General features: G+C 41.6%; 1 protein-coding gene across 2 annotated transcripts in view; it reads left to right on the plus strand.

Annotated features, from left to right (window-relative positions):
• LOC141085558 (myosin-binding protein C, fast-type-like) overlaps positions 1-5458 on the plus strand; it is a 184662-nt gene extending 179204 nt beyond the window's left edge. For both annotated transcript variants that reach the window (XM_073571011.1, XM_073571012.1), the window contains one exon: positions 1484-5458. The gene's annotated coding sequence lies outside the window, so the exon portion shown is untranslated. The remainder of the gene's footprint in view (positions 1-1483) is intronic.
• Positions 5459-13114: the final 7656 nt, after the last annotated feature.

Below are 13114 nucleotides of genomic sequence, written 5' to 3' on the forward strand. Positions count from 1 at the left end.
AGAGTTATGAAAGTGCGAGACTGCTATACTGAAAGAAATTCAGAGAATAAGCCGCATTGATTTTGGGGCTAGTCTTGACATGAATCTGCTTCTACTTGTCACGGAGTGACTGTAGCCGTGTGACATGACCCAGCGGGTGGTCGGTCAGAGGACAGCACAACACACAACGGGGATGGAATAGGTGAGAGGAAGGCCCTATCAATAGGGAATGGAGGGATGGTCACCACCTGAGCTCAAACCTGAGCCTGTCCCTGGACTCCCATAATGCCCTATGCGGGTCCCTAACCCCCGCCGCCGTCAGGATACCTCGTCCATATTTGTCACCTATATCTGCCCTGGCTAATGCACTGGCCGGGAAGGAGCACTAGCCTCACCTCTGCAGATAATACACACAAAAGGAAGGTGACAGACACCAAAGTGACAAGGTAACAAAAACACAACTTAGCTTTCTCTACTGCAAAGCACCGCACAGCAGAATAAGGCACCAGAAAAGTGAACTCAGCAAAGCACCAATGCACCCAGAGAGCTCCTTGCTCCAGCTGATGCATCAAGTCACCTTTTAAAGCAGGGGTGGGGAATTTTTTTTCTGCCAAGGGCCATTTGGATATTTATACCATCCTTCGGGGGCCGTACAAACTCCGCCCACAAATTACATCCTGACTCTGGCTCTGGTGTCCGGACGTAATCTTTCTTTGCATGCCTTTCAGTGTTCTGTAGTGAACACTGCAGGTGTGTGCTCACAGAGCAAGAAGAAATTAATGAGCTGGTGGCAATCAAAATACAGCTCCCTGCCAAAACACTGCAGTCCCTGAGAATCTGCCCGGGGGCCGGATAAAAGGTCATCGAGGGCCATAAATGGCCCTGGGGCCTGAGGTTCCCCACCCCTGTTTTAAAGGATAGTGGGAGTGGTCACCGCCCACATCAGCTGACCCAGCAGCAATGCAATTACACCAGCATGCCAGCGGGGGAAAAAATGACATTTAACCCCCGCTGGCCAGCAAGGAAAAAAGGTTTAAAGGCCCCGTTACATTTAGCGATGCACCAGCGATCCCGACCATGATATGACCCGGTCAGGTTCGCTGGTGCATCGCTAAATGGTTGCTAGTGAGCTGCCAAACAGGCAGATCTCACTAGCGATGCAGCAGCGGTCGTACTCACCTGTCAGACGCGGCGAGGGTGACCATCTTCCGCCTGCGTCCATGGCTCGCTCATCTGCGCCAGCAGGAAGCCGATGATGAGAAATGGACCAGGCCGATCTCGCGCGATCAGCGATAGCCAGCGGGGGAGCCGGTCGGAGGTGAGTATCACATGTAGCGAGATCGCTACCGATATCGCTGCTGCTGACAAAATTCCAAAAATGGATCGTGACACTACATGTCATTTTATAATAACATTATTATTGTAGCTTTATAACAAATTCATGTTTTGCAAAATTAAAAAAAAGTGTTACTCATTTTGCTTTTTCTGTATGTTTCAATTTAAGGTTTGGATGAGTTACTTGAGGATTTTAATCACAAGAAAAAGAAAGAAAATTGTCTCCATTGTTTCTCGTTCTGTTGCGCTATATATGTCACATTTTTGCTATTGTATTTTGTGTATTTTTACCCGAACATCTTATGACTGGTCGTCAAAATGCTTCCCTGTTCTGTTTTCAAAGTATCATACATTTAACCGATCTGTTGCTTAGCCCGCTCGCTGCTATCATAGAGCACACATGCAGCAGCTTTAAGTTGACATTCTATCTTTCTGTTCCTTGTCCTAACATCATGTGTTATTTTATTGGATGTGTGCCTCATAAACCAGCCAACTAACCAGACTAGTCGCCCTAACCTGGCAAAGGCCTTCTAGGAAGAATCTTATGAAAAAACTAGGTCAGTCAGTACAATATATGTTATGTATTACTTGAGTTTTGAAGTAAGTTCAGTCCAGGACAATGGGCATTGGGCATGTTCTCTAAAAAGTTGCTATTGTTTCAGGTCACTTTTAGAATATGTGTACATGACTAATAACACAACGTATGTGACTTGTATCCTGCATGTTTCACCAGGCTTACCCTTTTTCTCTAATTTTAAGTTTCCTCTGAGCTGGTGGATCGAGACTAGCTGCTATATACACACAGTACACGTAGATAGATAGATTCCTGCTCTTATTTCTCTAGCACAATAAAAAGGAGTAGCACGGATAACATTTTACAGACATACTGAGCTGGGTGGCTGTGAATCTAGCACAGTTTCTTGAAGTTGCAGCTTGATCTGCTTGCGCTTGCCCTGTCTTCCTCTGTCTCCCTGTTCTAAGTGTTCCTTTCTTCATAGAATTTAAAGGAGGTGCAATCTGATACCTCACTGACCTTTTAGTCCATCTTGCTTTGACTAAGAAAGATTTGAGATGTATTTTCAGAGTATATGAGCGGCAGAAGAAGTGGCTCATTAGTTTAGAAAGAAGCATATTTCCCTGATAAGATATATTACAATGTTTCTTACATTTGCCTGTTTTATTCATTTATGCAGTTTGGTGACTGTTTAAAGAGGTAGAAGGTGAATATTTATGTGTACTCCTCGCACTTGAAAATGTAGTTTCGTCACAAGTATTGAAAAATTTCTGAAGTTAGCAGTACTTTATGTCATTCATCTGAAATGATTTGTGTAAGTTTGTGGTCATAAATTGTCTACTAGATGGCCGGGACGAGATAAAGACTAGGCAAATATTACAGAGACCAATCACTACATAATTATAAGAAGGTCATGGGAATGAAGGAATTATTCCACCCTATTTTTAGACTACAAAGGCTATCAAGCCCATCAGCTATTTTGGCTGATGTCAGTAGTCTTGAAGGAAATTTGTCACCAGGTTTTTTGCTATGTATCCTGAAAGCAGGATGATGTAGAGGCTGAGACACTCATTCCAGAGATGTGTCACTTGCTAGTCTGTATGCTGTCAGTTTAATACAATCCCTGTTTTCTATGCTGCATCTCTAGCAGTGCTCAGAAAGCTGAGCTCTGTATAACCCCTCCCACACTACTGATTGGTAGCTTTCTGTGTACACGACACTGCATATTGACCGCTGCTAATCAGTGGTGGGGGTGTGGTTACACGGAGCAGGAGGACTGGAAGGCATGTGACACCTAGTCCTGCAGTGGTAATCTCCTGCTGATAAACCACTGATTTTATTGAAATACAAAAAACAGACTAATAAGTGATATATTTCAGGAATCAGGCTCTCAGCCCTTACATAGCAAAAACCTGCTGATAGCTTCTCTTTAATCTTTGGAACCACATTGTCATTTTTTTGATAATTTAGATATTTGCTAGTTTATGTGGCTTGAGAGGTTACATACTGTATATTTGAATACCCTATGAAATCAATGTAATTAATTTGGTATTAATAGTTTGACATTTTTTGGATATGTGGTGTAAGAGGATAAAAATAAAACCCAGCTGTGGGTCTAGATGGGTGTCTAAGTATGTTGTAAAAAGTGGACATTTGAAAAATGATTTAGACCTTAGATGGCCAACCATCTGTCTCCAGCAAATTGGGCAAATAGTTAAAGTAGCTGTGGTTTTCTTTAAATCTATTTCCGAATACACTTTTCAGTAAATCTGAGCTAAATAGTAAATATGTCAATGTATTAGACAGAGAGCCCATTAGTTTTAGTATGTGTGTTGCTTTATTTATCCTGTGGTGGTCCTTCAGGGAATTTGATGTCAGATTCCATCACTATGGGTCAAAGCAGTGGTTGGGACAGCTTGTGATTAGTGTAAGTTTGAAGGAAGGGGGCTTATAACAAGAAGGGATTATCTAAGGACTCGTAATATTTGGCTAATCCGGGAGATGCAATTAAGAAAAACATCCATGTGTGATTTTTGTCAGCTGTTCTAGCAAGGTGACATTTCCAGGTTGTAATATCTTGCTAGAGTTGAGGGAAGTTATTTAAGTCAAATTGATTTAGACTCAAATAAAAAAAAATATTTTCTTGATTGCAAATTTTTGGGCACCTTGATTCTTGCAAATTCAGCAAAATGGTGAAACTCTTGCTGAATTGTAGAACAACAGGAAAGGTGTAAAAAAAAAAGATTTAAAGCTCCGATCTCTGCTTACGTGTCCCTACACTGCCCAGCTCAGAGGCTTATTCTGTACCCAGCGCGGTACAGAGTGAAGCTGCCCAAAAAGAAAGAATACATGTCGGAAGAAGGAAAAGGCGTTGAGCTGCGGCAGCGGCGGGACCGGTGGGCAGGTAGGTGAATATCACTTTTTTCTTTTTTTACATCTCGGGGTCTAGAGAGAGATAAAGAACCTCAGATTTGCATGAAATAACTTTGATACAAATCGAATTTCTTTGCCAAATTTGAGCGAACTGCTGAATTTTAGTTTTGGTAGATTCGCTGGTCATAGTAATTTACGCAATTTTGTGTGTTTTCAAGATCATAATATTCAAGGACAACATGGCTAATTCATTTTTGTGCCTCTTTGATTTATGTGGTACAGTGGACACACAAAAATCCATAAATGGGGTCTGCAACCACTTTATGAAAATTGTTCAAAAATTTGTCTCCTTTCCTTGAGCCCTAAATAGAATCACAATATAACTTAGGGTACCAGCACACATAGCAACTCACCAGCGATCCCGACAATGATATCAATGTGTCAGGATCGCTGGTGAGTCGCTATGTGATCGCTGGTGAGCTGTCAGACAGACAGCTTCACCAGCGATCAGCACCAGCGACGCCAAGCGCCCGGCGTCGCTGTGTGCTTTAGTTACCAGCACGCTGATGCAGGGAACTGGTAACTAAGGTACACATCGGGTTTCTAAGGGACATGCGTCACTTAGAAACCCGATGTGTACCTTAGTTACCAGCTCCCTGCATCAGCGCGCTGGTAACTAAGGTACACAGAGGGTTTGTAAGCACCGCCCGGTGCTTAGAAACCCTGCGTTTACCTTAGTTACCAGCTGATCGCTGGTCTCCCGCCTGTCACACGCAGCGATGCGTGAGGGCCAGCGGGAGACCAGCAATCAAAGAAATGTCCAGGGCTTTCCAAGAGCGATCAGCGATACCGGCAGGGGGGCCGCTCGCTGATCGCTGTCACACACAGCGATCTCGCTGGTGAGATCGCTGTTGAGTCACAAAACTTGTGACTCAGCAGCGATCTCGCTAGCGAGATCGCTATGTGTGACGGGGCCCTTAGACACGTAGGCTTATTGCAGTCGTATCATTTCACTTGGCATCACTGTCTTGTTTTCCGTTGTGTACTGTGGCAGCAATGAATGTAATCATTTCGGCATTTTAAACATAACTGTGTTTGTTCGTGACCATTGCTTTGTCTGTTGGGAATCACCATCAATAAGTTACAGAAGTTTTTGAAAACTTTTGTTGCTGAGATCTTTTATGTTCAGATGGAAAACAATAATGTTTTAACTCAGCATTATTATTGTTATCTGTGAAATAAAAGTTAAAAAACTAAGTGTGGGCTCTTTGCTTATCTCAAATTTTGGGAATTTAGCAGTGAAAGCATGAAAGAGAACGATTGGTGTTATCATAACATGCAAAGCACAAACAATGGGTGCAATTAATTGTTACAACTTTCAAAGGTTGTAGGGGTTATTGAGAAAATAAAATGAAAATGATTTCAGAGTGCCAAGACTGACTTAAAAATCATACCTCCTGTTGTGATACTCACCTCTACTTTCAAATTCCATCTAGAAATGTCAGGATATCACTGCTCAGCCAATCACTAGCTGCAGTAGTGAACGTTGCACGCAGCCAATGATTGGCTAGTCAAGTATTTTCTGTGCTTTCCTGGGTGTCAAAACTGAACATAAAATGAAATAGAGTGAACTTGATAACGGGAGTTATTTGGGAATCAGTGAGGCGCAGTACTGCTTCCAGTAATATAATTAGAGTCTGATGGGCTCCAGTGCAAAATTTGAACCTGGGCCCTCACCTGCATGTTGGTCTGATGTATGGGCCCTTGTTGTGTTCTAGATCCTACAAATATGGAAATTGCCTCTTTACAGAGCAAGAGTATTAGAAAACTAGTGCCATCTATTGGAAGTAATAATCCTAAAAGTCAATATTGACCCTTTAACAAGTCTTGCCATGTGACTTTGGATAAAAGCCAAACAAAAAGCAAAGCTCCTTAAATTGTTGATATTGACTGTTAGGACTGCATGGCATATAAGTCTCCTTACTCTGACATGCCAGGCCTGGCTTGTCACTCTCCACAAGTAGAAATGTTACCCCTGAGACCCCAGATCCTATAAAGACATACATGCTTTCCCCCATCTTGGCTCCTTCTAATAATGCCCCCCATCCTGGACTCTTTCCTGGTATAATATTCCCAATTCTAGTATAATGTTCCCTATCTTGGTATAATATCTCCAATTCTGGTGTAATATCTCCCATGATGGACCCCTTCTATTCTTATCCAGCATATTTTAAAAAGAAACAAACAGTTCTACTTCCTCTGTTCCCACGTAAAATCGTGTTCTTTTCTGTAGTCAACAGCTGACTTTGGCGTGTTGGTATAGGCAGCACTGCCATTGCAGTGTGCCACCCATCACTCGCAAGCACTGGCAGTGCAGAGACCAGGTGGGTCTAACTACGCCACAATACATTTCACCTAAATGAGCATCCAAGAATGCACATCCAGGTGAAATTGGAGTCAGCAGGCACCGTTCCTGCATGTGGCCAGTCACGGTCGTACCCTCTGCAACCATGATCATTATGCCCTTGACTGATTCTTATTTTTTAAAGTACTCTAAGCCCTTTGAAAAAATATTTTTTAGCCAATGGATAATGACTTTAAAATATTTTTCCAATATAACCTAAACACAATACAAATACAATTCCAGCATTGCATCCCTGATACTGCAGACTTGGCTACAGATGTTACAACCCGTATACCCATTGTGATGTCTGCAGGCAATCACTGGACTCAACAATCTTGAGTTGCATGCTGCTAAGGTGATTTGCTGCAGACCTCATGTGGGGTAAATGGATTGTGACATCCGCAGTCAAAGTAAACAGAAGATGAGCCGGAAACATCAGAGATAGGGTGCTGAAAATACTAAGAGCATTAGGTGAGTGAATAATATTTCATTTTTTTTACATGTTCTGCTGCTTGTGTGCAGAGTTTGCATATTTTTGAACTTTAGAAAAACAGAAAATATCACAAGGTGTTTTTTTTCCGTTAAGGACATTTGTGGAATATCCAAAATATACCGTATTTTTTGGACGATAAGACACACCGGACCATAAGACGCACCCCAAATTTTCAGAGGGAAAATGGGAAAAAAATGAATGCGTTAAAAGGGGGTCCATCTTACAGTCCTAAATTCAGCTTACCCGAGGGAGGATCGGCAGCGCTGGTGGCAGCAGGAGTCAGGCGATTCTTTCGGTGGTCCAATGCTGCAATGCGATGATCTCGCTCCTATCCCAGCCTGATATGGCAGGTTTGGCGATGCTCAGTGGTGTGGGGGGCTCCAGCAACATTTTCTGATGTCCAACAATGCAGGGCGATTATGGTGCGGAGGTGCTCGGTGGTGCCGGGGACTCCGGCAACATTTCCTGAAACCCCCCACTTCTATTGCCACGATGCTGTGGCGTCCAGAAAAATAGCTGCCAGAGGTGGCGCATGTGCAGACTGAGATCTCGGCAACGGAGCCGAGATCTCAATCTGCGCATGCGCTGCCTCCGGTGGCCATTTTTTCGGAGACTAGATTGATTCCCCAGGTGCAGATTGAGATCTCGGCAACAAGATCTCGTCCCAAGATCTCGGGAGACGAGATCTCAGAGCCGAGATCTCAGTCTGTGCATGCGTCGCCTCCAGCAGCCATTTTCTTGGAGGCCACAGCATCAAGGCAATAGAATTTCGGGGCTCCGAGCTTTCAGAAAATGTCGCCAGAGCCCCCGACACCACCAAGCATCGCCACACCAGTCACACCATCATTGCCCTGCATCATCGGATCGGGACCACCGGATGAAACGCCCGACTCCTGGTGCTGCCACAATAAGTGTAAGTACCGTACATTCTGACTATAAGACGCACCCCTGTTTTCCCCCAAAATTTTTGGGGAAAAAAGTGCATCTTATAATCCAAAAAATATGGTATACACTCCTCAAAATTATGGAAATCACTTAATGGATAGATATGTTAATTAAAGCAAAATGATGAAAAATGGAAACAACCAATGATGTCCTAGATGTGTTCGATGGGAGACAAGTCTGGAGACCCTGGAAGTCATGGTAGCATGTTTAGGCCATGCAGTCTGCGCACACTAGGACAAGCAACATATAGCCTGACATTTTCTTGTTAAAAAACAACTCCTAGGACATGTTGAAGAAATAGCTATACCACCAATGTAGATATAGTAGCCAGATCCCTCCGGTCTTAATTCCAAGTGCACTAACAGCTTGAAGTAACATTGACTTGATCATTGAACAAGTGGTGCGGCCATTTCTCTAAGTGTCCCAGGAGATCTTTTTCAACATCACAATGCCAGGTCGCTGCCAAAATGTACTACCATAACTTCATTAATATCATGTCAAGGAATATTAGGGCAGGGGATTTCTGTACAGGTTGGGCCATTTATATGGATACACCTAAATAAAATGGGAATGATTGGTGATATCAACTTCCTGTTTGTGGCACATTAATATATGGGAAGGGGGAAACTTTTCAAGATGGGTGGTGACCATGGCGGCCATTTTGAAGTTGGTCATTTTGGATCCAACTTTATTTTTTTTAGTGGGAAGAGGGTCATGTGACACATAAAACTTATTAAGAATTTCACAAGAAAAATAATGGTGTGCTTGGTTTTAATGTAACTTTATTCTTTTATGAGTTATTTACAACTTATGAGATGCTGCACATCTCATATCTTCACAGCAAAGACAATTGGCTTCAGATGACCCCAAAGATAAAAGTCTTAGAGGGTCACATCAGGAGACCTTGGTGGCTATTCAACTGGCCCACGACGACCAATCCACTTTCCAGGAAACTGTTCATATAGGAATGCTTGGACCTGACACCCATAATTGATGGTATGGTGTGGTATATGGGGTGCAAAGATAGTGGTGTCATTCTTTATCAATGGAAACCTCAATGCCACTGGATATCTGAAATTGCTACATGATGATGTGTTGCCCTCTTTATGCACTGAAGATGGCACGTTACCTGAGTTTTTCCAGCAAGATGGTGCACAACCACATTATGGGTGTCAGATCCGAGCATTCCTATAAGGAATCTGACCCCCTTAGGCTAGCATTTCTTCTGCAGTGTTGCTATCAGTGTGTGAAGAGTGGGAGAAGAGGGTTGCATTGACAATCCAACACAATGGGCAGCACTCTGATCACATTTTATAAGTGGTCATAAACTTGTAAATAACTCATGAAAGAATAACGTTTCGTTAAAAGCAAGCACACTTGTTTTTCTTTTGAAATTCTCAATAAGTTTGATATGTCACATGACCCTCTTCCCATTGGAAAAAATAAGGTTGGATCCAAAATGGCCAATTTCAAAATGGCCACCATGATCACCAACCATCTTGAAAAGTTTCCCCCCTCCCATATACTAATGTGCCACAAACAGGAAGTTGATATCACCAACCATTCTCATTTTATTTATGTGCATCCATATAAATGGCCCGCCTTGTACTTTTCTTATACTCCAGACTAAATAAATCAAGATGTTTTGAAAATTGTATTTCCATTTTTTTCATAATTTGCTGATCATTAACATGTCTATCCTTCCTGTAATTTCCATAATTCCATGACTTTTCTTTCTTAGGCTGGAGTCACACTAACCTGCGCAAAATACGGTCAGTATTTTACATGCGTAATACGGATGACAGACCCCTAAATAGTGCTCCGTATGTCATCCGTAATCAAGGTGTGGTCGCGTATTTTGCGCATGTCAGCATCCGTATGCAATCCGTATGGCGAGATTTTCTCGCAGGCTTGCAAAATGGACATATAATGGAGCCCTATGACAGTTTTAATAAAGAAATGAAAGAATAGATATAGACACATAGAATGCATATATATATATATATATATATGTATTCTATGTGTCTATATCTATTCTTTCATTTCTTTATTAAATCTGTCAGTGTGAGTTTACTGTATAGCGCACTGAATTGCCGACTTTGCTAAAAGACACCTGGTGCGTATTTCTCGCAAGTCACACGTGTGGTCCGTGTGTAATGCGTATTTTTTGCGCACCCATAGACTTGCACTGGCGTACTACGGCCATAGTATGCTGACAATCGCAGCATGCTGCGAGTGGCACGGAGCGTAGGATACTGAGGAGAAATATACGCCTGGTGCGAGTGACCCCATAGAGAATCATTGGTCCGTGTGTAATGCGTGCTTTTTGCGCCTCTCACGCTCCCGTATTCCTCGCCAGTGTGACCCTGGCCTTAGTGTTGCAATTTCATTGTTGAAACACCAATATTGTTGGAGGGGGGGGTCTCACTTACCTGAAGAATGAGGGATCAGTTACCTGAAAGATCATTAGTTATAAAACCTCTATTAAACCAATAGATGGGAGTAGTGAAGATTTTACAAATAAAGTAATCTTTTGACTTGTTACGAGGACTCTCTCAACTTGCACCTGACCTCCACTGGGGCTGATTAAAGGATGTCATCAAAGGTGACATCACTGGGAATTTGGAAGAAGATGTGGAGCCTAACAGAACTCAGAAATTTGCACCTTTTAAAAAAATTGTGGTTGAACTCAAAGCTTCTCAATTATCGTATGTTTGAGATTTCTAGTAGTGGAAATTTCAAAGCAGGAAATCACCAAAATATCATCACACTCAGAATATTTGGGACTTTTGGTTCAATGATCTCTAATAATCAGCTCCTGACATCAAACACAGACAGAAATATCACACTAGATCACTCTCCAAATTGGAACAACATATTTCTGACGTTTCTGTGCTACAAATATACGTCTCTGACTACAACCCTGTTCCAAAAAAGAAAACTGATCATTATACATTTCAGCAGCATTAAAGGTTTTCTCCATTTCTTTGGACATTTTTTGTTAACTAAATTCATATATTTTGGTCAAAAAAACAATTTTCACAATGTGGTTTCAGTAACAATTTTGCTCCCGTTTGCAGTTTTTTTTGTTTCCCGTGCATTCAATTTTGATGTGATCTGTGATCAGCAATCAGTGGAGATGAGCTCAGAAAAAAGAAACCTAAGTGAACTGTAGAGTTATGAACTGTGACATTTATGACATAGGAAGCAGCAATAAAATGTCAAGTAGCTGAAAGACAAGATCGTAGCCAGACTGTATCGTATTATCTGATTGCAAAATACCCAAAAGCATCTTTGATATTTTAAAACAAAGCATAAGAGACTTAATGGGGTTGTCCAAGACCTTAACATTAATGGCCTTTCTTTAGGATAAGTCATCAATGTCGGTTGGGGTACGACACTCAGCACCCCCACTAATCAGTTGTTGGCGGCAGTCAGAACTGCTCAGTTACGGAGTACACAGCCCTGTCGATGGAATAGTGGCGGCAGCTGGGTATTGCACATCCACCCCCAATTGATTTGAATAGATCTCAGAAGTGCAAGAACCGGTCCAATATACAGTCAATGGAACGGTGCAGTTTCGGCTGCTGATGACACCGGAAACACCTGATTGGTGGGGATTCCGGAGTTGCACCCTGACTGATCAGACATTGATAACACTGACCTATTCTAAGGATAAGCCATCAATGTTAAAGTCCGGGACAACACTTTTAGTGCGCCTGTGTGTTAAAAGTCTCAAGTGTGACTTCACCTTCTTGAACTTCTATTACTATGCTACTAATTAATGCTTTAATTAAAAATTGTGCAAAGTCAGAAACTTTTTATTGAATATTTATTAAATTTTATTGACACACTTAAACTTTTGTCCATCCTATTCAATAGGATATTCATGTAGGTTTCATTTGTAAAGATATCTTCCAGAATTCTCCAAGACTTCCACAAGATAGCCAAATCCAAGAAGAGCTCAATAAACAGGGGGAAATTTTTTTTTTGCAGTCAGCAGTATAAGTCCTAAAACAAAATTTGCACATGGAAACTATTTATATATATATATATATATATATATATACAGTTGTGGCAGTAAATGTTGGCACCTTTGAAATTGTTCCAGAAAATAAAATATTTCAACCAGAAAATTATTCCCAATTACTCATGTTTTGTTATACACATGTTTATTTCCTTTGTGTATTGGACCAACATAAAGAAACAGAGGAAACAGGGAAATTGGACATAATTTCACACTAAACCACAAAAATGGGCAGGACAAAATTGTTGGCACCTTTCCAAAATTGTGGGTAAACAAGTTTGTTTCAAGCATGTGATGCTCGTTTAAACTCACCTGTGGCAAGTAACAGAAAGATGTGGGCAATATGAAAATCACACCTGAAACCAGATAAAAAGGGGAGAAGTTGACTGAATCTTTGCATTGTGTGTCTGTGTGTGCTAGACTAAGCATTGAGAACAGAAAGAAGAGAAGAGAACGATCTGAGGATTTAAGAACCAAAATTGTTTAAAAATATCAACAATTTATTTGTAACATAGTTATTAAGGTTGAAGGAAGACTTTAAGTCCATCTAGTTCAACCCATATCCTATCCTAACTTGCCCTAACATGTTGATCCAGAGGAGGGCAAAAAAACCCATGTGGCAAACAGTAAGCTTCACATTGGGGAAAAAAATTCCTTCCCGACTCCACATACGGCAATCAGACTAGCTCCCTGGATCAACGCAATATTAAGGAAACTAGTGTATATATCCTGTAATATTATACTTTTCAAGAAAGGCATCCAGTCCCTTCTTAAATTTTAGTAGGGAATCACTCATTACAACATCATATGGCAGAGAGTTCCATAGTCTCACTGCTCTTACGGTAAAGAATCCGCATCTGTGAGTATGCTTAAACCTTCTTTCCACCAGACATAGAGGGTGCCCCCTTGTCCCCGTCACAGGTCTAAGAGTAAAAAGATCATTAGAAAGGTCTTTGTATTGTCTCCGCATATATTTATACATTGTAATAAGATCACCCCTAAACCTTCGATTTTCCAAACTAAATAACCCCAAGTGTAATAACC

Source organism: Dendrobates tinctorius, unplaced genomic scaffold (genome assembly GCF_039654945.1).
Source record: "Dendrobates tinctorius isolate UK_male_01 unplaced genomic scaffold, ASM3965494v1 ptg000028l, whole genome shotgun sequence".
NCBI lineage: Eukaryota > Metazoa > Chordata > Amphibia > Anura > Dendrobatidae > Dendrobates > Dendrobates tinctorius.